Source organism: Protopterus annectens, chromosome 9.part0 (genome assembly GCF_019279795.1).
Source record: "Protopterus annectens isolate FY-2018-M chromosome 9.part0, PAN1.0, whole genome shotgun sequence".
Taxonomy (NCBI): Eukaryota; Metazoa; Chordata; order Ceratodontiformes; family Protopteridae; genus Protopterus; species Protopterus annectens.
In genome coordinates this window covers 192768469-192794976 of record NC_056743.1, presented here as the reverse complement: position 1 = coordinate 192794976, position 26508 = coordinate 192768469, and the positions used below count along the sequence as shown (strand labels likewise).

General features: G+C 42.2%; 1 protein-coding gene across 1 annotated transcript in view; it reads right to left on the bottom strand.

The window, feature by feature from the left end:
* USP47 (ubiquitin specific peptidase 47) overlaps positions 1-26508 on the bottom strand; it is a 3572488-nt gene that overhangs the window by 2252350 nt on the left and 1293630 nt on the right. The gene's annotated exons all lie outside the window — the stretch shown is intronic.

Genomic DNA, 26508 nt, shown 5'->3' with positions numbered 1-26508 from the left:
TGCAAATCACCATATTGACTAGGGCAGGGAAATAAAATAAAAATAAATCTTAATCCCTTTGCTGCCACTACAAAAAAGACCCTATGTTAAAGTAAAAATAAACGCAAAGGCAATTCTATTCTTGGTAAAACTGGCAACACTAGGTCTGCATTAAAAGTTACTTCAGACAGTTAAATGATGTTGTCTTTCAGCTTTTCCCGGTTAGGGGTCGCCACAGCGGAACTCCGGTCCACTTATGACTGGTAGTTGATTTTTACGTGCCGAGTTACCAGCCCTGATGCACAACCTTTAACGAAGGTACGCCCGTTTACACATGTCTCCACGCAGAAGACGCTCTAGCTGAAAATCGAACCGGACAGCGTCTTACTGTGAGGCGACAACGATACTGCAGCACCACATACCAGTATAAAATCAAAGTAAAGGGAGCTGGTGTAACAAATGCTACTGTTACATATCATGTTTCAGAACCCATCCCCATTTCTTTAGCTCCGACTGAAAAAAAGCATTCTTTTCTTTTGAGTACTACTGCACCAGTAAACCTACTAGGAAGAGATTTGTTATGTAAGCTGGGTTGTACTATTTACTGTACCCCAGAAGGGGTGTATGTAAATGTTCCAACAGAATCAGAGGGGGAAGTATTGGCAGTTTGGGCAGAAGCTGAGGAACAGCCTGCTGAAAGCATACAGGCAGATGAAAAGTTACTACAGCAGGTACCTGCCAACTTGTGGGCTAAGCATGCAAATGAAGTAGGTATACTGAAATCAGCAAAGCCAGTAAAAATAAAATTAAATCCATCAAAACCACTCCCCAGAGTTCCACAATATCCACTAAAGTCAGAAGCAGAGCAGGGAATCAAACCTGTAATTCAGTCTCTAATACAGCAAAAAAAAAAAATAATACCAGCTAAAAGCCCTTGTAAAACTCATATTTTTAGAGTGAAAAAGCCAGCAAAGGATACTTATAAATTTGTACAAGACTTAAGGGCTGTAAATAATGCAGTACTACCTACTTTTCCTGTTGTTCCAAATCCAGCAACAATACTGAGTTCAATACCACCTACAGCTAATTATTTTTCTGTGATAGATTTATGTTCAGCATTCTTTTCTACACCAATTCACCCTAACAGTCAGTTTCTGTTTGCGTTCACTTATCAGGGACAGCAATATACATGGACACAGTTGATAAAAGGATATACTGAATCTCCATTATTTTCTCAAATTCTAAAAAAAAAAGATTTGGACAATGTGACATTTCCAGGTAGGTCTGTGTTAGTACAATAAGCAAATGATTTACTGATAAGCACCAAATTCCTTTCAGCAATGTTAACAGAATACCTTACATCTTCTGACTATCCTTGCAAAAAAAGGACACAAAGTGTCAACAAAAAAAAATTACAGCTATGGTTACCTCAGGTACGTTATCTTGGCCATTTAATATCTCAGAGTAGGATCTTACAGTAGCTATCTGTCACACTGAATTATCTTTACTACTTAAAATACAACTCATCCCTTCTTGACTGCACATCTAACTAGATATGAACTTATACTTCTTTCTGACCCATCTGTTTCTCTGATCTGCTGCCCTGTTCTAAATCCTGCATCTCTCTTGCCTACTGCCAAGGATGGTGAAGAGCATGATTGTGTGTGTGTACCTATTTGCTTTCTCCTAGGGAGGACTTAAAGGACACTCCTATACCCAATGCTGACATCCATCTGTTTGTGGATGGCACCTGTGGAAGAGATCAAACAGGAAAGTTGATCTAGAAATAGCAGTCTGAACCGAAGAAACAATATTGTTGCAACAAAGATTAGAGTGTGTTCACTTTGCTCAAATAGCTGAGCTAGCGGCTTTGCAAAAAGCCTGTGAGTTAGCCAAAGACAAGGTGGCCAATATTTTTACAGACAGCCGTTATGCTTTCGGAGTGGTACATGATTTTGGGCAGCTTTGGAGAGAGAGGATTTGTTGACCTCTTCAGGAAATCAAATTAAAAATTCAGGGTGCATAAAATCATTGTTAGAAGCACTTTTGTTACCTAAAAAGCTGTCTGTAATCAAATGTTGTGCCCGTCAAAAGGGCATAAATGCTGTAACAAAGGGCAATAACTTGGCAGACCAAGCTGCTAAACTAGCAGTAGAAAATTGTTGTAAAGATCTGCGCATGTTAACTATGACAAACTCCAACAGTAATGATGTTTGATTTTAAAAAGTTGTCAGCCTTTCAAGCTGAAGCATCACAGGGAGAAGTTCTGAGGTGGTTCAAGGATGGATGTAGAAAATCCTCTGATGGCATATGGCGACATCTGGACGGCCGACTGGTGGAGCCTGCCTCTTTGCTACCTTACCTGGTAAGGGCATATCATCTACTAGCCCATACAGGTAAGACAGCTTTATTTAATCAAATTACCCTACGTTGGTATGCCCCTCATGTCTCCTCTTGGATACATCAGAATGTACAAAACTGTAGTACTTGCTTGGAATATAACATAAGCAAACATGCCAACAGCAAATCTGCATGTTTACCTCCACCCTGGGGACCTTTTGTTAATATACAGCTGGATTTCATCCAGATGTCTAAGACTAATGATTTACAATTTATTTTGGTGGTAGTGTGTATGTTCTCAGCATGGGTGGAAGCTTACCCATGTCACAAAGCTGATGCAGTCACAGTTATCAAAAAACTGTTATCTGATTACATACAGAGATTCAGTATACCCAGCACTGTTAGCAGTGACCAGGAAACTCATTTTAATAATAATCTGTTTAAAGAGTTATGTAAAGCTTTTAATACTAAGTTGGGTCTTCACTGACCCAACCATCCCAAATCATCTGGATTAGTGGAAAGGGTAAATATGACTCTTAAAAATAAAATTTCGAAGATTTGTGCTGAAACTCATTTAAAGTGGACCAAAGTTCTTCCCTTAGCATTAATGAGTATGAGGGCCTCAATGAATGCCACCAGAAAATTAAGTCCATATGAAATATTAATGGGGAGACCCATGGCCCTTCCAGCTACCCTTCCAGTGGAAAATGCCAATTTAACTTTGTCAGATGATGCTATGATTTCTTATTGTAGAAGACTCCTCAAAATTTTGCAGCAATATCATTGAACAGTAAGAGCAGCATTACCAAAGCCTCCTGACCAGCCCTGTCATCAACTACAACCGGGTGATTGGGTACATGTGAAAGTTTTTCAGAGGAAAAACTGCCTGAGCCCGAGGTAGAAAGGGCCTTTTCAGGTCCTGCTCACCACTTTGACTGCGGTTCGCTGTGCAGGACTACCAACGTGGATCCATTCATCTCACTGCAAGAAGAATTGTCGTGTGAGGACCCCAGACGAATCATCACAGCCAACAGAGGGAGATCGAGGTGCGACAGATAAATCATCTGCCCAGTGAGAAGGTCAACTTCAGCAGCAGTCCATGATGAGTCCAGTGACAACAAGTACTTTTGCTTTGTTTCTGCTGCTGTTCCCTTCTATAAACTGGTTGAAAGAAAACAGTTTCTTGCTGGTCATTCGGCAATAAGCTGAAAATCTAAACAAAACAAACTGCTGCATATGTTCGCATATACCTCATCATTCCAAGGCAAGGATTCCTATGATTCCCATCCCTGCATCACAGGTGTCATTTGAAAAGGACCTTAATGACATCAGCTTAACCTGGCATAATGTAATTTTTCAAAGGTTGTGTTTCTTCAACTTGCAACCACACATCATGGAGACACATGTTATGCCAGAAATGGGACTGTGTCAGTAGGAAAAAGCAAATGTAATGACACCAGGCATGAAACTGTGTTAAGACTCTTTGCACTTAAAAAGCTATGGCTGGGGGCGTGGCATGGGCATGATAAGTGACAGTTACTACATCTCTGGTGATTGTGCCTACCCCTGGTTGCCTACAAACTAATCTAAATGTTGCTTTGTAGGCTATACTACTCCTGCTAGTCAACATTTTAAACACCCACCAGCAGGTAGACTGAGAAATAAGCGAGCAATCCACTGAACAGAGCAAGTATTATCAATTTTTAATCCCGAGTATGGAGTGCAGAGGACAATGCTTGAAATCACCATGCTTGCTCAAATTCTACAGGAGGTGGCCAATGAAACTTCACATCAGGATGGGCAAATCAAGAAATGACTGAAATGTGAACTGTGGTGTTACAGAATCGAATGGCACTTGATATAATGATTGGTACAAAAGGGGGGGTCATGTGCCCTCATAAGGAGTTGTTGCTGTTCATGTATTACTGACTATCATAATGAACAGGAAAAACTGTCAAACTGCATGAAACAAAGGGCCAAAGAGTTGGACAGCACATCCAAAAAATTAGACAGTTTTTGGATGGTTGGGCAGTATTTTTGGCAACATGGGAACTAGCATAATCCAGGGTATTGTCATTGTATTTTTTATTATATTTTTAATCATTTTTGCATTTTTTATTCCAAAGGCTGTGATTACAATAGGTTTAATCTCAACTGCAGATAAACTGCCACTGCAAGTATCAATCAATGACAGTTCTATTTGGACAAAACTTGATGATGAATATTATGATGCTGAGGCGTATTTTATCAAGTTAATAAAAATATAATTATATGTATGGTATGACACTGATAGTGTCAGAAGGAGGAAACTGTTATGGGACAAGACCAGCTTATTAAAATGTATATTAATTTCAGTTTATTAATGATGCTATAATATGACTGTTAAAAAAAGCAAATATAATTTGTCTGCAGGGCTGGGGAAAAATGCAGCTTCATAAGCTACAGTATTGCTGTTCTTTTTAAACTGCATTCTTTTAGTATGTAATAAGAGAGAATAGCATGTGTTGCAGTTACTAAAACAGGAATTTGTTAGCCTGACTCCTCCAGGCTAGGAGTGTGTTGTTGCTAGGGTAGGTTTGAAACATCCAAGGTCAAAATCAAGACCCCTTGGAAGCAGGTGAATCACGTATAGGAAGGTGTTCACGTGAAGACTGAGGTGAAAATCACAAGGGATGAGGACATTTGCAAAGTTTTCTATAGGACACAGTCATTGTAATGTAATTAAAGTGCATGACTAGGTTTGATAAAAAAAAAATCCATAAAAATTGTGGTTTGTCTCTGTTCAGAGAGACTACTTTGACATCTGCTATGAAGACAGTCTCCCAGTGCTGTCAAAATAAAATTTCTGTTTGCACATCCTGAAGTGTTGTTTCTGACTAAAGGCATACAAGGTAAATTCTTAATGTTATTTATTTATGACTATAACATGCTGAAGTGGTTCTTTCTGTTGATGTGGCTTAGTACTATTACATACAAAACAATATGAAAGTACTCTTTCAATATCCTGTGACATAGAAGGCCAAAATACTAGTCCTCTCGCCCTTCTTTTGGTAGAATCAGTTCCTGGGTGGCCACGATGCAAAATGCTAATGTACTCTTGTTGCAAGGATTTTGGAATGATCACTTTTGGACCTTTCATGATGATACCATTATCAAACAAAATCTCATGTCTGTAAGGAAAATATGGTTGCACTTCTACTGGTAAACACGATTGCTTCGATAGCCATCCTTGACTGCTAAAGTGGTTAAGTTGATGAAGAACTGGATCTGAGGCTGTATGACTTCTAAGCTCAAGATGTGTGGAAGAAAAATTTCTCACTTCCATGACTTCAAAATCAAGTTTCTTATTTTCATGTTGTTCAGTGGTATTTTTGGGCGATCTGGATAATGTATCAGCAAGATAAAGATGATTGCCTTTCGTGTAGGCAAGATTAAAATTATACTTTTGCAGTCTGAGCATCATGTGTTACAATCTGGTTGGAGCTGTATGCAAATGCTTTCTCAAAACAGTGACTACAGTTTGGTGATCTGTTTCAATTTGGATAGGTCTACCATAAACATAATCATGGCACTTCAAACACGCAAACACAATTGCCAAGAGCTCTCTCTCTATCTGCGCATAGTTCACTTCAGTTTGGATTACAGTTCTGGACACATAGGCTACAGGTCTGCCCCCTTGAAGAATAACAGCACCAAAACCAAATTTCGAAGCATCACAAGAAAGCGTAACTGGTTTGTGAACATCATAGTATCTGAGAGTTGTTGGACTGGCAATTCTCTGTTTCAGGACATCAAATGATCTCTGATGTTGCTCTGACAATGACCAAGATGCATCTTTGCGTGTCAGCTGTCTAAGCGGTGCTGAAAGTTTGCTCAAGTCTGGAATGAACTTGCCTAGGTAGTTAACCATGCCAAGAAAATGTTGTAGGGCTTGAACATTGTCTGGAGCTGGCATCTCAAGAATTGCTGTTTGCTTGTAAGGATCTGGTTGTAAGCCTGAAATGGTAAACAAATGACCAACGTAAGTAACTTCTCATAGCCTGAACTTGCACTTCTGAGGATTCTGCTTAAGATTCACTTCACATGCTCTTTCCAGAACTTTCTTGAGGTTTCTGTCATTCTCAGCTTCACTATTACCGCCTACTAGAATATTATCGGCTATAATAGCACACAGATACCCAGAAAAAATGAGTTCCATTTTATGCTGGAAGACTTCACTGGCAGAATTTATCCCAAAAAGCACTCTCAAAAATCTGCACCTACCAAACTGAGAACTGAATGTAGACAGCAATGAAGATTTTCGGTCAAGCACAATTTGCCAAAATGAACTCTCTGCATCTAAGACAAAAAAAAAAAAACAATGGCATTTGGCATGACACCGACTTCTTCGACCGTACGCCTTGGATGATGAGGTCTTTTCGGCGCTTTGTTTAAATCTCCTGGATCAATACATATTCTGATATCATCTGAGCTTTTCTTATGAGCTACGACCATGGAGGATACCCATTCAGTTGGTTCTTCTACTGGACAAATTACTCCTAGCTGCACCATTTTATCTAGCTTGGTCTTGACTCTGTTCTGCATAGCCATTGGCACTTTCCGGGTCGGTCTGACAACCGGACTGACTTCAGGGTCTAACTTCATAGAGTACACAACAGGGAGTTTGTCTTCGAAAAGATCAGAAGAGGAAGAAAAAATAGACTGGGTGAAATTAGAGCAGTGGTCTTTCAAGCTAACTTGGTGAACTTCCTTATTAAATGAAAGCAGTCCCATTTTCAAACTGTTTCTGAGCCCTAAAAATGACTGCATGTGCCTTTTGACCACATAAAAAGTAGTTTTGTACCTACCATAAATATAAATGTTCGAGTGTTCACACTGCTGTAGTCATTACACTTGGGTTATCCTGCCGTCAGGCGGTCCCCGCAGTTGGCCAGAGTTCCAAAGTCTTGGTCTGGTGTTGGTTGCTGTCACTTCTTCCCTGACGTCAGTGCACCAGGGGTATATAAGATGCATCCGACACCATTTTCTTCAGTTTTTCTTGCCCTAGATGTCAGGTGCCCCCAAGTAGGTAGGCAATACATATTGCTAATAAAACATATATAAAAAAGTAAAAACAATACCTTCAGTTACAAGCAAATACACCACAAAGGTTGTATAGGATAGAAAGGTATAGATAAGTCCAGCTAGGACAGAGGGGATGGAGGGAGGGTAACCTGGACTGCAGCAGTGTGAACACTCGAACATCTACATTTATGGTAGGTACAAAACTGTACTATGTTCATCGTGTTACACTGCTGCAGTCATTACACTTGGGTAGAATCCCAAAGCTAAGGTTGGGTGGCTGGTCTATAAAGAGTTATGATTGGCTATGAGGCCATGCAGAACTGCAGTGGCAAATCCTGCTCTGGATTTAGAGTAAAGAGGCAAGTGGTAATGCTTGGTAGAGGTGTGCACTGAACTCCAAGTTGCAGCCTCCAAAATTTCCTTGGTTGGTACTCCTCTGAGAAAGGCTGTTGAAGTGGCTGTTGCTCTGGTAGAATGTGGCCTAATGTTATTAAGGACTGATTTTCCATGCTGTGTGTAGCAGTAACGAATACAGTGTCCTATCCATTTGGAAATAGTCTGCTTTGAGATAGCCTTGCCCTGTGATCCTGCAGCATATGCTACAAACAGTTGCTCAGTTTTCCTGAAAGCTTTTGTTTTGTCCAAGTAGAAGCGTAGCTGCCTGTGTATGTCGAAAGAGTGCAGAAGTTTCTCCCCTTTATTCTGGGGGTTTGGATAAAAAGTTGGCAAATGGATGGTTTGGTTAAGAGCCAAACTAGATACCACCTTTGGCATAAAGGTAGGGTTTGACCTTAAAGAAACTCTGTTCTGATGAAAAATTATAAAAGGTTCCACTGCCATTAATGCCTGTAGCCCTGAGACTCTTCGTGCTGAAGTTACTGCCAGAAGCAGAGCTGTTTTCCATGATAAAAATTTTAGATCAGCTGTATTGGCTGGCTCAAAAGGTGGTAGGGTCAGTTTTTTCCAAAACAAAATTCAGGTCCCAAGTTGGTGTTGGTGCTCTCCGGGGTGGTCTTATGTTTTTAGCCCCTCTGAGGTACTGCTTTAGCAAGGGATGAGAGAATAATGGAGGATTTGTGTTGTAATGTGCTGAAATGGTAAAGGCGTGGATCTTAATTGATGAGAAGGATAGGCCTTTGTCTAGCATCTCAGCTAAGTATTGTAAAATCTGAGGAATGTTTGGGACAAGAGGGTCAAGGCTTTGAGCCTGGTTCCAGGCGCAGAATCTCTTCCATTTTTCTGAGTAAGATTTCCTGGTGCTAGGCCTCCTGGCCTCCAAAATGACATCCATAACAGCTTTAGAGAGAGGTGTTGCCTGTTTGACTAATGAATCTGCCATGCCGCCAGGTTTGGAGTTTTGAGCTGACCGTGCAGGATCTGATTGTTTTGTTGAGTCAGAAGGTGTGAAATTTGAGACAAAATCCATGGTGAGCCTTGAGCTAAGTTCTTTAAGATTGGGTACCAGTGCTGGCGTAGCCAGTCTGGAGCAATCAGGATCATCTGTGGTTTTTTTGTCTGGCTTTTAGTAGTACCTTTGAAAGGAGAGGCTGTGGTGGGAAGGCATAAACTTTTAGGCTTTTCCAGCTGAATGAAAGAGCATCCACTTTCCATGCTTTTGTGTGGTAAGTCCCTGCGCAGAATTTTTGTAGTTGGCAATTCAGTGAGGAGGCAAAAAGATCTATGTCTGGGCATCCCCATTTTTGCGTTATCATGCTGAAGATTTGTGGATTCAATTTCCATTCGTGAGGGTCCATGATATTTCTGCTTAGATCGTCTGCCAGAGTATTTTTCTTTCCTGGTAGGAATTGTGCTTGCAGATGAACTTGATAAGTTAGAGCTGTGTTCCATAAAGGTCATGGCTTGCCTGCATAGGGGATAAGAATGAGTGCCTCCTTGCTTGTTTATGTACCAGATTACTGTGGTGTTGTTTGTCTTTAATAATAATTGTCCTGGGTGCAGAAGGTCCTTGAAAGCTGTTAGGGCATTTTGAACAGCCAACATCTCTTTTTGATTGATGTGAAGATGCATTTGGTCTGTGGTCCACTTGCCCTGAATACATTTTCCTGCCATGTGTGCTCCCCAGGCGTAGTCCGAAGCATCTGTTGTTAGGGTCTGCCTGGCTGTGGGTAGAGTGAAAGACTGACCCTTGTTGAGGTGACATGCCTGTGCCCACCATCGAAACTCCTGTTGTAGGCAGGGAATTATTGGTATTACTGCTTCTAAACTGTGAGAGTGTTGAGTCCAAACACTTTTTAGGTACCACTGTAATTTCATCATATGCAGTCTGGCATATGGTATCAGTAGTATGCAGGATGCCATGAATCCCAGGGCCTGCAGAATTGTTCTTGCAGGGAGATGGGACTTTTTTTTTTTTTGCCAGTAACTGAAAATATGGAGTCAGTTGTCCTTGTTTGTCTGGCGTGAGATAAGCCATCTGGACCGTTGTATTCAAGCTGGCACCCAGGAATATTATCTGTTGTGAGGGCACTAGTTTTGACTTCTTTTCATTTACTGTGTACCCTAGAGAAATTAGCAACCTTTTTACAAACGCCAGATGCTTTAGAGGAATGTCCTTTTCTCTCTGCTTGAATGAGGCAGTCGTCCAGGTATGGATATATTTGAATTCCTTTTTGTCTGCAAAATGCAATTACTGGTGCCAGGCACTTTGTAAAGACCCTGGGCACAGTAGATAAGACAAAGGGCAGTGCAGAGAATTGGTAGTGCATTGTACCAGCTTCGAATCTGAGGTATCTTCTGCAATCTTGTCTGACAGGGACATGCAGGTATGCCTCTGAGGTCCAAAGTAATAAGCCAAGCCTTCTTGTCCAGCATGGGAAGAAGCTGCTGTAGTGTCAACATTTTGAATTTCGGAACGTCCAGGTAAGTATTTAGAGTTGAGAGGTCTAGTATGGGCCTTCCAGGCTTTGTCCTTTCTGGGGACCAGGAAGAGTCTTGAGTAAAATCCTTGTCCTTGTTCCTGCTGTGGTACTTTTTGAATAGCTCTCATGTCCATGAGGGCTGAAATTTGTTTTTGAGCCTCTGCCCATTGATTTTGTGGCATGTTTGGCATTCCTTTTAGCCTTGGTAAAGTGTGAAAGTGGAACCTGTAACCTTGAGACACAATATTCAGAACCCATTTGTCTTGGGTGGGTGATTGCCAATTTTGAGAAAAAAGTGCTAGTTTTCCCCCTAAGGGGGCTGCCAAAATGGAAGTGCTTGGCATACGAAGGGGGAAGTCATTAGGATTGTTTCCTGTAAGGTTGAGCCTTGTCCTCACCTCCTTTTGGGGTTGAGTTATCCCACTGTCGTTGTCTGTTAGAGCCTTGGGGTTGAGATCTGCCTCCTGGGCGTCTGTATCTGCCTCTCTGTGGCCTGTCTGACGCTGGAAAGGACCAATTCTTTGCAGGCCAATTTCTGCTAAATCGAGGTGGCTGTACCTGTAAGAAATCTTTGACTGTTTGCATAGATTTAGCTTTATCCTCCATTTTCTTTAACACCTCTTCCACCTTAACACCAAACAAGGTATCATGCTGTAAAGGAGCATCCAATAAATTTGCCTTAACATGATCAGGTAAACTCTGTTCTTTTAACCAAGCATGTCTTCGAATCACAGAACCTGTAACTGCGTATCTACAAGAGGCCTCTAAAGAATCAAAACCACATTGCAGAGTATGTTTTCCCACCTCTTCAACTGCATGCAATAAATCCTGCATTTCTTTATAGTCAGGAGCTTCTGAGCTTGCAAGCATTTTCTGTTTTAACTCAGCCATTAAATATTGTTGGTACTTAAGCATGTGAAACTGGCAATTTAAAGCCCTTACTGCTAAAGTTGCAGAAGTGTAAACTTTCTTCCCCCATCTATCCAATGCTCTAGAATTTCTGTCAGAAGGGACTGGATATTTTGCAATGGAAGCCTTAACCCCTTTGGGACCCTGGGAAATGGTTTCTGGGTCAGCAGAAGGGTTTTTATAAAGAAACTTGTGAGAGTCAGGGACTCTATAATACCTATCTGGCTTGGCTGGTGCAGGGGGCAAAGAATCAGGAGATAAGCTGGATTCAGAGAACACATCATCCACAATATCTAACACAGGCAGAATAGCCAGGGGCCTGTGCTGAGGCAATAAAAGGAAGTCCCTGAGCCTTTTCTTGGATTCTGAATAATCCTGACTTTCCCAATGGTAATGCTCCCTCATGGTATGTGAAGTTTCCCCAAAAGAGTAATCCTCAGGAGGAGAGGCTGAAGGGATAGATTCTTCAGCATCAGAGTCCTCATAGGGGGGTAGAGAGTATCCCTGGTCTAAAGAGGAATTGGAGGAAATGGAAACCTGATCAGAGGAATCATAGTCTGTATCCTGCCTAGGCCTTTTCTCAGGAGGGGGATGGGAACCCCTGATTAGAGTAATGAGGTATATTGCCATTTTAAGCATCTGTTTCTTAGGCATGGAGGACTGTCCAGGAGAATGCTGTACTTGCTTCTTTGTCTTTAATGGTGTTTTTGTCTTGGCTGTTGCTTTAATGGTAAGTTGTGAAGGTCTGAAAACACCCTCAGAAGCCGATGCCTGCTCAGCGGTTCCGGACCCATATGAGGGATTAGTTTCCGTAGGCCCAATACCTTGAGTTTTCAGAGACCTTGTTGTCTCCACGTGGGAGTTGGAGGCGGCCTGTGGCTCTGAGGTAGCGGGTGTCAGGGGCTCTGGCGCCTCACTGAGAACTGGCAACTGGCCTAGAAGAGGCTTCGTCGTCAGTTTTGGACCTCGGATGTCTGTCTCTATCCTTGTCATTGCGTTTTCTAAGAATTGTGGTCGTCGGTTGTTCCGACGGCATTGTATAATTGAACCTTCGGCCAAAGCAGTGCAAAGCAAAATCAAAACGTCATTTTTATAGTGCGTTTGTTAAATCTAGCACAAAACCAACAACTAGTGACGTCGTGATCAGGGCCTAGGCATGGAATACAGTAAGAGTGGAAGTCCTTATGAGGTATTTGCTTCCTACAAGAAATACAATTATTAACTTTTTCTGACATTGGTCTGAGGCAAGAAAAAAGTTTCCCCAATGGGGTACTTAGCTTTATTGAAGACTTCGGATCTGGAATTCAACTTCGAAAATCTCAGGAGTCGGCCGACTGGCACTTGCGAACTGCTTTTGCTTCGGGCACCGCGCGGCAAGAAAGACTGAAGAAAATGGTGTCGAATGCATCTTATATACCCCTGGTGCACTGACGTCAGGGAAGAAGCAACAGCAACCGATGCCAGACCACGACTTTGGAACTCTGGCCGACTGCGGGACCGCCTGACGGCAGGATAACCCAAGTGTAATGACTGCAGCAGTGTAACACGATGAACATCTGCAAGTCATAGCTGTTCCCAGCAGAGTAACATGAAAGCACTACTGAACCTTCAGTTTGAATTTTTTCACCTCCATAAGCAACAAGCTTCGCACACTTTGCCAAATCAAGCTTTTCACCAGCACATACTCTAGGAAATGTTTCTGCTGACAGAGCATTGCACTTTGAACCTGTGTCAACTCTGAGCTCTATGGTTCTTCCATTTATCCGAACAGTACAAAATACTTTATTCTTTGCCCATAAATCTACTGCATTGACTGTTTCAATACACCATCAACATAAAAAGTAGGGTCACAGCTTTCTAACTGATCAACTTGTCCCTTGGAATGTACTCTTTTAATAAAACAAAAGTCCCTTACCTGATTACAAAACCTTTTGAAATGATTCCACTTATTGCATTTGTGGCACTGTTGACCAAAAGCTAAGCACTTTTCTCTTTTGGGCTCATGATTTGCACCGCACAACTGTCTATGAAAGTGGGAAGAGGCACATTCTCTGAGTTTGCTGATTCACTCTTGTGCATCACTGAGACTGTGCGTACTCTTGAATTAGCAAGAAAACTGACCTGCAACAGTCACCATGTGCTTGGGCCTGTTTCTTTTAACCACGTGCTGCATACTATCAACATGAGGACTAGAAGATACTGGAAGCATGCATTTCTCATTTGTAAGCATATCTGTGTGCTGTTCTGTGAGCTCACATATCTGACAAATCTCAATGGCCTTATTCAAAGTTAAATCACCATCACAAAGCAAAATCTTCCTCACAGCATCATCTTTAATACTACACACAAGTCTGTCTTTTATCAATTCATCCCTTAAATCACCAAATCTGCACGTTTTAGCCTTGTTTCTCAAATCAGTTATATATGCTGCAAAAGTTTTCCCAGGATTTTGATCTCTTGTGTAAAACAAGTGCCTTTCCATTGTAATATACATTTGGGGGTTACACATGTCTCTAAATTTACGTTTTAAGCACTCAGGGTCCTTCCTTGACTCAGCTGGTACAACTATATGGCGGTTCCCCTCTCCTGCAAATACAGCAGGTGCATACAAAAATAAAAGCTCTCTTTCTATGGCTTCTGAATCAGCTAAACTAATCAGAATAATTACCTTTTCACGGTCATCTTTATCAGAAAATGCAGCTTGTATGAAAATATCGTACCCTTGCTCCAATTCTCTGCAATATAGGCCACAGTGGTGCAGCGGTTAGCGTTGTCACCTCACAGCAAGAGGTTCTTCCATTCGATTCTCTGCTGGAGCGCCTTCTGTGTGGAGTCTGCATGTCCTCCCTGCGGTCACGTGATGTCTAAAGACATGCAGGTAGGTGCGTGCGTGAATGGGTGTGCCTTCTTTGAAGGTTAATCATTGAGCTGGCAACTCGGCACCATAAAAATCCACTGCCAATCATTAGCGGACCGGAGTTCCGCTGTGGTGACCCCTAACCAGGAAAAAGCCAAAAGACAAACATTATTGTCAAAAACAAGTGGACCCGGTTTTCGAAATGTGTCAGCCATGCCAACAAATTATACTCAAAACACACTGAAACTGGACCTTGTAATTATGTATGAACATGCACGCACAGCCAATACTTGTAATAACATTCAAATGCACAATAAACTCTTCAAAATACTATACTTTGCAAAATATGCTTTGAAATGGCTGTATTTTGCATAATAACTGTACTGGTAATACTGCACAATCATGTGAACTCTCTGTATACTTCAGATATCTTGAATAGCTTTACTTAATGCAAATAAGTACGTGCTATAAGCTACTTTGAAAAAAAATGCGATCATTTGGTCGTTTTCCTTATATTATACATTTTATGCAATTCAGACTTTATTTCAAACATTTCCCGTAGTTATTCTAATATTTTTGTCAAAATGTCACAGTTTCAGACATTTCTTTTACTTAGAAATTCGTTTAGAACATTCTGAGTGCTTTGCTTTGTAATTTGTGAATAAGAAATCATTTAAGCAAGCTTTGATATCTGAAATTCGTTTTGGACCTGTTTTTGTGAATTAAAGGTGTAGTGGGGATAATTAATTCCTCTATATTCCTTCACTTTTAACTGAGTGCCTTCTGGATCACATTCTGACACCATGTTGCTCGTCTTGTTTCCCATTAAAGACGAACAGGCGGGAAAGTTCATTTATATGCTTTATTACAAAGAAACACATCAGGATGGATAGCAGCAGAACAAAATATAAACGATCTGATTAACTGACAGACTACACAGGCATACATGCTTACATCTCAACAGCTTAGTAAAAAATGGCTGTCAGACTTGTACATGCTCAGTATTTATACACTTGTGCAAGCCCCTAGAAAGCTTCTTAAAGGTATACATACATATTAATCTACAACTAGAAAGTGGGGAACATAACTAATAAACCAAATATACACAAAGCAAATCAGTTTGTGGAAAGGCTAAGGAAAAAAGGAGGACAGGTTGCATAAAACTACTGAACAAAAAGCCAAATTTAACTCACAGTGGTAGAAATGGCCACAAACATGGGGAGAAACTTAAGAAGTGAAAGGATTAGGACAATAAGCAGGGAGAGAAAGGAAAGGCCCAAGTGATGCAATTAATTTTATATAGTGTATATACTTATTAGAAATATGTCAGGTATGAAAATAATCTAAATCTTAAGGCAGAAAAAGCAGGACATAATATGGGAAAGACATGTTATAAGGCAAAGATGAAAAATCTGGAAATAGTGAAGTGGGAATGAAGGAACGGGCAGAGTTTAAGGAGACTGGAGAGCAACAAAGCTACAAACATGGCTTATCATACATGGTCAGAAAAGTACAGTTTTGTACCTACCATAAATGTAGATGTCCGATAGATATGCAACTGCATTCATAACATATGGGTTGTCCTGCCTCAGGCAGCCCTCGGTCGGCCAATTCCAAAGTCTGGGTCGGCGCTGGTGTCGCCTCCTCTCCGACGTCACAACGGCTGCAGTATAAAGGCATCGCCGAACGCCATCTTCTTCAGTGTTTCTTACCCCAGATGCCAGGTGCCCTCCTAGGAAGGCTAAATTTGGTGAATGGATAAACAATTCCAGACATGCACAACAGTAATAAACAGATACACCATAGGACATACCCCAGCTAAAGGGAACAGGGGAATGGACCCAAATGAAGGAAAGAGGGGAAGGAGGGAGGGAAAATCCGACTGCAGTTGCATATCTATCGGACATCTACATTTATGGTAGGTACAAAACTGTACTATGTCCTTCAAGAATGCAACTGCAGTCATAACATATGGGTTGAATACCATAGCCAAGCTGGGGTGGATGGAGCTAAGAAAAGATGGTGTAGCTAAAATGCCCTGCAGGACTGCGGCAAAGCCTGCTCGGATCTGGAGTATAAAGGCAGGTTGTAGTGTTTGGTAAATGTATGCACGGAGCTCCATGTAGCAGCCTCTAGAATGTCCTTTGTAGCCACTCCTCTTAGGAAAGCTGTGGATGTGGCTATAGCTCTGGTGGAATGTGGCCTAATATTGGCTGGCACACTTTTTCCATGGTGAGAATAGCAGAATCTGATGCAGTGTCCAATCCATTTTGAAAATGTTTGCTTGGAGATTGCTTTTCCTTGTATGCCAGCAGCATAGGCTACAAACAGCTGGTCAGACTTTCTGGTGGCCTTAGTTCTGTCCAAGTAGTAGCGTAGTTGCCTGTTTATGTCCAAGGTATGCAGCAGTCTTTCCCCTCTATTTTGAGGATTGGGGAAGAATTGGGAAGGTGAATAGCTTGATTTAGAGACACCTTGGAAATCACCTTTGGCATGAAAGAAGGATTTGTTCTTAGAGAGACTCTGTCCTGATGGAAAATGAGGAAAGGAGGTACTGCCATGAGCGCCTGTATCTCCGAGACTCTTCTTGCTGATGTGACTGCCAATAGAAAAAATGTTTTCCATGATAGAAATTGCATCTCCGAGGTTGCTGCTGGCTCAAAGGGAGGCAGAGATAATTTTTCCAGCACAAAATTGAGGTCCCATGCAGGTATAGGTTGTTTTCTGGGAGGCTTGATATTCTTTATTCCTCCCAGGAACTGTCTTAGCAAAGGATGTGAGAACACTGGTGGATCACAATTGTATCTTGCTGAGACTGCTGAGGCATGAATCTTTATGGAAGAATATGAGAGTCCGGAATGAAACATTTCTGCCAAGTATTCCAATATCTGAGGTATACTCAGTACTGTTGTATCCTGACCCCTGTTGGCAGCCCAGATGCTGAATCTCTTCCACTTGGCTGAATAAGCTTTTCTGGTGGATGGTCTGCGTGCTTCCAATAAGATGTCCTGAACTGCCTTGGAAAGATTGGAAGCGGAAGGAGTTAAAGTAACCTCCAGGCTGTCAGATGTAATGTTTTCAGGTTTTGGTGAACAGTCCTGTAGTTGTGTTGTGTTAGGAGCAGGGGCCATAGGGGCAGAGGCCACGGTTTGCTCCGAGTTATGCTCAATAGCAATGGGTACCACTGTTGCTTTGGCCAGTCTGGAGCTATCAAAATGCCTGTTGGTTGTTCTGCTTTGATCTTCAGGATCACCTTGGTCAACAGTGGCAGAGGGGGAAATGCATACATTTTTAGGGAATTCCAGCTGAAGGAGAGAGCATCCGTTGCCCAGGCTAGTGCATGGTGGGTCCTGGTACAGAACTTTTCCAGGTGATGATTTGTGTGAGACGCAAATAGATCTATGTCCGGTCTTCCCCATGTCTTTGTTATTTGTGAGAACATGTGTGGATGCAGCATCCATTCGTGTGGATCCAAGAAATTTCTGCTCAACTTGTCCGCCAGTACATTGTCCTTGCCTGGCACAAACTGGGATTGCAGGTGTATCTTCCGACTCAGTGCTTTTTCCCCAGAGAATCATTGTTAGTCTGCAGAGGGGGTATGAATGAGTCCCTCCCTGCTTGTTTATATACCACATGACAGTGGTGTTGTCTGTCCTTATTAGTAAATGTCCTTGCTGCACTGATTTTTTGAAACTCTCGATTGCATGCATCACTGCCAGCATCTCTTTTTGGTTTATGTGCAGATGTCTTTCCTTTGGTGTCCATTGACCTTGAACGATCTGCCCCTCCATGTGCGCCCCCCCATCCCATCCATAATCTGAGACATCTGTTGCAATTATTTGACCTGTTTGAGGTCTGTTGAAAGACATGCCTTTGTTTAATTGACTTGCTTGAGCCCACCACAAGAATTCCTTTTGCAGACATGGAATAAGTGGGATTACGTCCTCTAGGCTTTGGCTGTGTTGTGACCATAAGCTTTTCAAATACCATTGCAGCTTTCTCATATGAAGTCTTGCCAAAGGTATCAGGAGAATGCATGATGCCATGAACCCAGGGCCTGCAGGAGTTTCCTTGCAGTCAGCTGGGGAGCTGTGCTAGGCCTTTGAAGTACTCTGGTAACTGCTGTTGTTTTTCCTCTGTGAGGTGAGCCATTTGTGTTTGAGTGTCCAGTTTGGCTCCTAGAAAAATAATCTGTTGGGATGGCAGTAGCTTTGACTTTGAATGTTGACTGTGTATCCCAAGGCCTGTAGTAGTGCATGACATAGTCCAGGTTTTTATTAAGGTTTGCCTGTTGTCTGCTTGTATGAGGCAGTCGTCCAGGTATGGGTATATTTGAATTCCCTGGAGTCTGCAGTGTGCCACTACTGATGCCAGGCATTTTGTGAACACTCTGGGTACAGTAGATAAGCCAAACGGCAATGCTGAGAATTGATAGTGCTCTGTCCCTGCAAGAAATCTGAGGTATCTTCTGCAGCTTTGTCTGACTGGGACATGCAGGTATGCCTCATTGAGGTCCAGAGTGACCAGCCAAGACCCCTTGCCCAGCATGGGAAGGAGTTGCTGTAACGTTTGCATTTTGAACTTTGGCACAATGAGAAAGGTATTTAGAGTAGACAGGTCCAGTATAGGCCTCCAGGCTTTGTCCTTTCTGGGACCAGGAACAGTCTTGAGTAAAATCCCTGTCCTTGTTCCTGCTGTGGTACCTTTTTATAGCTCTCATGTCCATGAGGGCTTTGAAACTTGAATGAGTGCCTCTGCCCTTTGATTTTGTGGCATGTTTGGCATTCCTTGTCTTGTAGGTAAAGTATGGAAGTGGAACCTGTAACCTTGAGACTATTAAATTCAGAACCCATTTGTCTTGGGTAAGATATGCCAGTTTTTGAGAATAAGTGCTAGTTTTCCCTAAGGTGCTTGCCAAAATGGAAGTGCTTGGCATGAAAGGGAAGTCATTGTGATTGTTTCCTTGTGGTGCAGCCTTGTCCTCACTTCTTTGATTTGAGTTATCCCACTGTCGCTGTAGGAGCCTTGGGGTTGAGATCTGCCTCGCGCCTGTATCTGCCTCTCTGTGGCCTGTCTGACGCTGGAAAGGACCAATTCTTTGCAGGCCAATTTCTGCTAAATCTGGGTGGCTGTACCTGTAAGAAATCTTTGACTGTTTGCATAGATTTAGCTTTTTCCTCCATTTTCTTTAACACATCTTGTGCATTAACACCAAACAAGGTATCATGCTGTAAAGGAGCATCCAATAAATTTACTATAACATGATCAGGTAAACTCTGTTCTTTTAACCAAGCATGTCTTGAATCACAGAACCAGTCATAGCTGCCCTACAAGAGGCCTCTAAAGAATCAAAACCACATTGCAGAGTATGTTTTAACCTGCTCAACTGTTATGTATGTGATCCTGCAATTTCTTTATAGTCAGGAGCTTCTGAGCTTGCTAACTTTTTCTGTAAATCAGCCATTAAATATTGTTGGTACTTAAACATGTGAAACTGGCAATTTAAAGCCCTCACTGCTAAAGTTGCAGAAGTGTAAACTTTCTTCCCCATCTATCCAATGCTCTAGAATTTCTGTCAGAAGGGACTGGATATTTTGGCAATGGAAGCCTAACTCCCTTGGGACCCTGGGAAATGGTTTCTGGGTCAGCAGAAGGGTTTTTATAAAGAAACTTGTGAGAGTCAGGGACTCTATAATACCTATCTGGCTTGGCTGGTAGGGGGCAAAGAATCAGGAGATAGCACTGGATTCAGAGAACTCATCATCCACAATATCTAACACAGGCACAATAGCTAGGGGCCTGTGCTGAGGCAATAAAAGGAAGTCCCTGAGCCTTTTCTTGGATTCTGAATAATCCTGACTTTCCCAATGGTAATGCTCCCTCATGGTATGTGAAGTTTCCCCAAAAGAGTAATCCTCAGGAGGAGAGGCTGAAGGGATAGATTCTTCAGCATCAGAGTCCTCATAGGGGGATAGAGAGTATCCCTGGTCTAAAGAGGAATTGGAGGAAATGGAAACCTGATCAGAGGAATCATAGTCTGTATCCTGCCTAGGCTTTTTCTCAGGAGGGGGATGGGAACCCCTGATTAGAGTAATGAGGTCTTCGGCCATTTTAAGCATCTGTTTCTTAGGCATGGAAGACTGTCCAGGAGAATGCTGTACTTGCTTCTTTGTCTTTAATGGTGTTTTTGCCTTGGCTGTTGCTTTAATGGTAAGTTGTGAAGGTCTGAAAACACCCTCAGAAGCTGATGCCTGCATAGCGGCTCCAGACCCATCTGAGGGATTAGTTTCCGTAGGCCCAATACCTTGAGTTTCCAGAGGCCTAGTTGTCTCCACGTGGGAGTTGGAGGCGGCCTGTGGCTCTGAGGTAGCGGGTGTCAGGGGCTACGAAAGCGCCTCACTGAGAACTGGCAACTGGCCTAGAAGAGGCTTCGTCGTCGGTTTTGGACCTCGGATGTCTGTTTTATCCTTGTCGTTGCGTTTTCTAAGAATTGCGGTCGTTGGTTGTTCCGACGGCATTGTATAATTGAACCTTTGGCCAAAGCAGTGCAAAGCAAAATCAAAATGTCATTTTTATAGTGCATTTGTTAAATCTAGCACAAAACCAACAACTAGTGACGTCGTGATCAGGGCCTAGGCATGGAATACAGTAAGAGTGGAAGTCCTTATGAGGTATTTGCTTCCTACAAGAAATACAATTATTAACTTTTTCTGACATTGGTCTGAGGCAAGAAAAAATTTTCCCCAATGGGGTACTTAGCTTTATTGAAGACTTCGGATCTGGAATTCGACTTCGAAAATCTCAGGAGTCGGCCGACTGGCACTTGCGAACTGCTTTTGCTTCGGGCACCACGCGGCAAGAAAGACTGAAGAAAATGGTGTCGAATGCATCTTATACACCCCTGGTGCACTGACGTCAGGGAAGAAGCGACAGCAACCGACGCCAGACCAAGACTTTGGAACTCTGGCCGACTGCGGGACCGCCTGACGGCAGGATAACCCAAGTGTAATGACTGCAGCAGTGTAATACGATGAACATCTGCAAGTCATAGCAGTTCCCAGCAGAGTAACATGAAAGCACTACTGAACCTTCAGTTTGAATTTTTTCACCTCCATAAGCAACAAGCTTCGCACACTTTGCCAAATCAAGCTTTTCACCAGCACATACTCTAGGAAATGTTTCTGCTGACAGAGCATTGCATTTTGAACCTGTGTCAACTCTGAGCTCTATGGTTCTTCCATTTATCAGAACAGTACAAAATACTTTATTCTTTGCCCATAAATCTACTGCGTTGACTGTTTCAATACACCATCAACATAAAAAGTAGGGTCACAGCTTTCTAACTGATTAACTTGTCCCTTGGAACGCACTCTTTTAATAAAACAAAAGTCCCTTACCTGATTACAAAACCTTTTGAAATGATTCCACTTATTGCATTTGTGGCACTGTTGACCAAAAGCTAAGCACTTTTCTCTTTTGGGCTCATGATTTGCACCGCACAACTATGACAGTTAACTATGAAAGTGGGAAGAGGCACATTCTTTGAGTTTGCTGACTCACTCTTGTGCATCACTGAGACTGTGCGTACTCTTGAATTAGCAAGAAAACTGACCTGCAACAGTCACCATGTGCTTGGGCCTGTTTCTTTTAACCACGTGCTGCATACTATCAACATGAGGACTAGAAGATACTGGAAGCATGCATTTCTCATTTGTAAGCATATCTGTGTGCTGTTCTGTGAGCTCACATATCTGACAAATCTCAATGGCCTTATTCAAAGTTAAATCACTATCACAAAGCAAAATCTTCCTCACAGCATCATCTTTAATACTACACACAAGTCTGTCTTTTATCAATTCATCCCTTAAATCACCAAATCTGCACATTTTAGCCTTGTTTCTCAAATCAGTTATATATGCTGCAAAAGTTTTCCCAGGATTTTGATCTCTTGTGTAAAACAAGTGCCTTTCCATTGTAATATACATTTGGGGGTTACACATGTCTCTAAATTTACGTTTTAAGCACTCGGGGTCTTTCCTTGACTCAGCTGGTACAACTATATGGCGGTTCCCCTCTCCTGCAAATACAGCAGGTGCATACAAAAATAAAAGCTCTCTTTCTATGGCTTCTGAATCAGCTAAACTAATCAGAATAATTACCTTTTCACGGTCATCTTTATCAAAAAATGCAGCTTGTATGAAAATATCGTACCCTTGCTCCAATTCTCTGCAATACAGGCCACAGTGGTGCAGCGGTTAGCGTTGTCGCCTCACAGCAAGAGGTTCTTCCGTTCGATTCTCTGCTGGAGCGCCTTCTGTGTGGAGTCTGCATGAGATCCCTGCGGTCACGTGACATCTAAAGACATGCAGGTAGGTGCGTGCGTGAATGGGTGTGCCTTCTTTGAAGGTTAATCATTGAGCTGGCAACTCGGCACCATAAAAATCCACTGCCAATCATTAGCGGACCGGAGTTCCGCTGTGGTGACTCCTAACCAGGAAAAAGCCAAAAGACAAACATTACTGTCAAAAACAAGTGGACCTGGTTTTCGAAATGTGTCAGCCATGCCAACAAATTATACTCAAAACACACTGAAACTGGACCTTGTAATTATGTATGAACATGCACGCACAGCTAATACTTGTAATAACATTCAAATGCACAATAAACTCTTCAAAATACTATACTTTGCAAAATATGCTTTGAAATGGCTGTATTTTGCGTAATAACTGCACTGTTAATACTGCACAATCATGTGAACTCTCTGTATACTTCAGATATCTTGAATAGCTTTAATTAATGCAAAAAAGTACGTGCTATAAGCTACTTTGAAAAAAAATGCGATCATTTGGTCATTTTCCTTATTTTATACATTTTATGCAATTCAGACTTTATTTCAAACATTTCCCATAGTTATTCTAATATTTTTGTCAAAATGTCACAGTTTCAGACATTTCTTTTACTTAGAAATTCGTTTAGAACATTCTGAGTGCTTTGCTTTGTAATTTGTGAATAAGAAATCATTTAAGCAAGCTTTGATATCTGAAATTCGTTTTGGACCTGTTTTTGTGAATTAAAGGTGTAGTGGGGATAATTAATTCCTCTATATTCCTTCACTTTTAACTGAGTGCCTTCTGGATCACATTCTGACACCATGTTGCTCGTCTTGTTTCCCATTAAAGACGAACAGGCGGGGAAGTTCGTTTATATGCTTTATTACAAAGAAACACATCAGGATGGATAGCAGCAGAACAAAATATAAACGATCTGATTAACTGACAGACTACACAGGCATACATGCTTACATCTCAACAGCTTAGTAAAAAATGGTCAGACTTGTACATACTCAGTATTTATACACTTATGCAAGCCCCTAGAAAGCTTCTTAAAGGTATACATACATATTAATCTACAACTAGAAAGTGGGGAACATAACTAATAAACCAAATATACACAAAGCAAATCAGTTTGTGGAAAGGCTAAGGAAAAAAGGAGGACAGGTTGCATAAAACTACTGAACAAAAAGCCAAATTTAACTCACAGTGGTAGAAATGGCCACAAACATGGGGAGAAACTTAAGAAGTGAAAGGATGAGGACAATAAGCAGGGAGAGACAGGAAAGGCCCAAGTGATGCAATTAATTTTATATAGTGTATATACTTATTAGAAATATGTCAGGTATGAAAATAATCTAAATCTTAAGGCAGAAAAAGCAGGACATAATATGGGAAAGACATGTTATAAGGCAAAGATGAAAAATCTGGAAATAGTGAAGTGGGAATGAAGGAACGGGCAGAGTTTAAGGAGACTGGAGAGCAACAAAGCTACAAACATGGCTTATCATACATGGTCAGAAAAGTACAGTTTTGTACCTACCATAAATGTAGATGTCCGATAGATATGCAACTGCATTCATAACATATGGGTTGTCCTGCCTCAGGCAGCCCTCGGTCGGCCGAATTCCAAAGTCTGGGTCCGGCGTCGGCTGGTGTCGTCCGACGTCACAACGGCTGGAGTATAAAGGCATCGGCCGACGCCATCTTCTTCAGTGTTTCTTACCCCAGATGCCAGGTGCCCTCCTAGGAAGGCTAAATTTGGTGAATGGATAAACAATTCCAGACATGCACAACAGTAATAAACAGATACACCATAGGACATACCCCCAGCTAATAGGAACAGGGGAATGGACCCAAATGAAGGAAAAGAGGGAAGGAGGGAGGGAAAATGACTGCAGTTGCATATCTATCGGACATCTACATTTATGGTAGGTACAAAACTGTACTATGTCCTTCAAGAATGCAACTGCAGTCATAACATATGGGTTGAATACCATAGCCAAGCTGGGGTGGATGGAGCTAAGAAAAGATGGTGTAGCTAAAATGCCCTGCAGGACTGCCAAGCAAAGCCTGCTCGGGATCTGGAGTATAAAGGCAGGTTGTAGTGTTTGGTAAATGTATGCACGGAGCTCCATGTAGCAGCCTCTAGAATGTCCTTTGTAGCCACTCCTCTTAGGAAAGCTGTGGATGTGGCTATAGCTCTGGTGGAATGTGGCCTAATATTGGCTGGCACACTTTTTCCATGGTGAGAATAGCAGAATCTGATGCAGTGTCCAATCCATTTTGAAAATGTTTGCTTGGAGATTGCTTTTCCTTGTATGCCAGCAGCATAGGCTACAAACAGCTGGTCAGACTTTCTGGTGGCCTTAGTTCTGTCCAAGTAGTAGCGTAGTTGCCTGTTTATGTCCAAGGTATGCAGCAGTCTTTCCCCTCTATTTTGAGGATTGGGGAAGAACGTAGGAAGGTGAATAGCTTGATTTAGAGACACCTTGGAAATCACCTTTGGCATGAAAGAAGGATTTGTTCTTAGAGAGACTCTGTCCTGATGGAAATGAGGAAAGGAGGTACTGCCATGAGCGCCTGTATCTCCGAGACTCTTCTTGCTGATGTGACTGCCAATAGAAAAAATGTTTTCCATGATAGAAATTGCATCTCCGAGGTTGCTGCTGGCTCAAAGGGAGGCAGAGATAATTTTTCCAGCACAAAATTGAGGTCCCATGCAGGTATAGGTTGTTTTCTGGGAGGCTTGATATTCTTTATTCCTCCCAGGAACTGTCTTAGCAAAGGATGTGAGAACACTGGTGGATCACAATTGTATCTTGCTGAGACTGCTGAGGCATGAATCTTTATGGAAGAATATGAGAGTCCGGAATGAAACATTTCTGCCAAGTATTCCAATATCTGAGGTATACTCAGTACTGTTGTATCCTGACCCGTTGGCAGCCCAGATGCTGAATCTCTTCCACTTGGCTGAATAAGCTTTTCTGGTGGATGGTCTGCGTGCTTCCAATAAGATGTCCTGAACTGCCTTGGAAAGATTGGAAGCGGAAGGAGTTAAAGTAACCTCCAGGCTGTCAGATGTAATGTTTTCAGGTTTTGTTGAACAGTCCTGTAGTTGTGTTGTGTTAGGAGCAGGGGCCATAGGGCAGAGGCCACGGTTTGCTCCGAGTTATGCTCACAGCAATGGGTACCACTGTTGCTTTGGCCAGTCTGGAGCTATCAAAATGCCTGTTGGTTGTTCTGCTTTGATCTTCAGGATCACCTTGGTCAACAGTGGCAGAGGGGAATGCATACATTTTAGGGAATTCCAGCTGAAGGAGAGAGCATCCGTTGCCCAGGCTAGTGCATGGTGGGTCCTGGTACAGAACTTTTCCAGGTGATGATTTGTGTGAGACGCAAATAGATCTATGTCCGGTCTTCCCCATGTCTTTGTTATTTGTGAGAACATGTGTGGATGCAGCATCCATTCGTGTGGATCCAAGAAATTTCTGCTCAACTTGTCCGCCAGTACATTGTCCTTGCCTGGCACAAACTGGGATTGCAGGTGTATCTTCCGACTCAGTGCTTTTTCCCCAGAGAATCATTGTTAGTCTGCAGAGGGGGTATGAATGAGTCCCTCCCTGCTTGTTTATATACCACATGACAGTGGTGTTGTCTGTCCTTATTAGTAAATGTCCTTGCTGCAGTGATTTTTCGAAACTCTCGATTGCATGCATCACTGCCAGCATCTCTTTTTGGTTTATGTGCAGATGTCTTTCCTTTGGTGTCCATTGACCTTGAACGCATCTGCCCCTCCATGTGCGCCCCCCCATCCCATCCATAATCTGAGGCATCTGTTGCAATTATTTGACCTGTTTGAGGTCTGTTGAAAGACATGCCTTTGTTTAATTGACTTGCTTGAGCCCACCACAAGAATTCCTTTTGCAGACATGGAATAAGTGGGATTACGTCCTCTAGGCTTTGGCTGTGTTGTGACCATAAGCTTTTCAAATACCATTGCAGCTTTCTCATATGAAGTCTTGCCAAAGGTATCAGGAGAATGCATGATGCCATGAACCCCAGGGCCTGCAGGAGTTTCCTTGCAGTCAGCTGGGGGAGCTGTGCTAGGCCTTTGAAGTACTCTGGTAACTGCTGTTGTTTTTCCTCT